Source organism: Syngnathus acus, chromosome 17 (assembly GCF_901709675.1).
Source record: "Syngnathus acus chromosome 17, fSynAcu1.2, whole genome shotgun sequence".
Classification (NCBI taxonomy): domain Eukaryota; kingdom Metazoa; phylum Chordata; class Actinopteri; order Syngnathiformes; family Syngnathidae; genus Syngnathus; species Syngnathus acus.
In genome coordinates, this window is record NC_051102.1 from 199,716 (window position 1) to 201,528 (window position 1,813).

Below are 1,813 nucleotides of genomic sequence, written 5' to 3' on the forward strand. Positions count from 1 at the left end.
CCAAAATTTCGTTTTTCTACTCTAATTTCTACATTTTTCAACCGATTCAACCCATTCCAACTTTCAACTGTTCATCTCTCTCCTACTTCCCACTTACCAAAAATTCCAAATTTGAAATTCAACCAAATTCTTCAAAATTTCGTTTTTCTACTCATATTTCTACATTTTTCAACCGATTCAACCCATTCCAACTTTCAACTGTTCATCTTTTACCTACCTATTCCACAACTTCCTACTTACCAAAAATTCCAAATTTGAAATTCAACCAAATTCTCCAAAATTTAGTTTTTCTACTCTAATTTCCACATTTTTCAACTGATTCAACCCATTCCAACTTTCAACTGTTCATCTTTGACCTACCTATTCCACAACGTCCCACTTACCAAAAATTCCAAACTTTCAAATTTGAAATTCAACCAAATTCTCCAAAATGTCGTTTTTCTACTCTAATTTCTACATTTTTCGACCGATTCAACCCATTCCAACTTTATTCACTTTGTTCACCTTATGCTTACCATATTCACCCCCATTCACCCCCACTTCCACTATGCTTACACAATTCAACCCTTGACCCCCACTTCCAGTGTGGCGGCCATCTTGGATTGAAGTGACCTCAGCTAAACCGGAAGTGCACTAAATTAAACCGGGAGTGACCTTATTTCAACAAGAAGTGCCGTAAATGAAACCAGAAGTGACCTAAATATAACATTTGCTCTAACTTTTACAATTTCTGTCCGATTCAACCAGTTTCAACTTTTGAACTCCAAAGTGACCCTCTTGAACGTGTAGTTTACGTTTTGTTCCAAATTTCAAAAATGTTTGGCCCAATTTTTTTAAAAATTCCCATTCATAGTCTTTGCCTTCAATTTCTCCAGAAACTGCATTTTCTAGTTCTTGAAAACAATTCATCATGCACATGAGAATATGCCCGAGTCTCTTTCCCTGCTTCTTCACCCTATGACTTGTAGATTTTGGTCTTCTTCATGTCCTCATGTATCATCGCTATTAAAAGGAGTGTCAAGAAATGGATGAAACATTCCATAATTTGTGTACTGTATTAATTACTCTTGACTTATCTTGACTGGCTACATTCGTTTTACCTTATCTGACCTTACCTTATTCTGAAACAACTGTTGGGAGGAGCCTCACTGTTGAGTTTATCAACTCTGTCAGACTTGAGCAGTTTACAGCACTGTGGCAACCTTCAGCCACGCAGCACCTGAACCATAAAGTAGATAAGGGCATATCTACAGTTTACCAAGGAGAAGAGTTTCATTTTTTCTTATGCAGTACTTCTCAAAGAAAAAAAACAAGCGTTGTTCAGTTGTATTTAACTTCGAAGTTGGATACATTTTCATTTAATTTGTAAAAACTGTTATAAAACGAGGCGGCTCGGTGACGCACTGGGTAGCACGTCCGCCTCACAGTTAGGGGGTTGCGGGTTCGATTCCACCTCCGGCCCTCCGTGTGGAGTTTGCATGCTCTCCCCGGGCCCGCGTGGGTTTTCTCCGGGCACTCCGGTTTCCTCCCACATCCCAAAAACATGCTTGGTAGGCCGATTGAGCACTCCAAATTGTCCCTAGGTGTGAGTGCGAGTGCGTATAGTTGTTTGTCTCTGTGTGCCCTGCGATTGGCTGGCAACCGGTTCAGGGTGTCCCCCGCCTACTGCCCGATGACGGCTGGGATAAGCTCCAGCATGCCCGCGACCCCCGTGGGGACTAAGCGGTACAGAAAATGGATGGATGGATGTTATAAAACGTGTGTAAAGCTTTCTGTTGACACAAGTGGAAGCGTGGAAAAATAAAAACAAGTG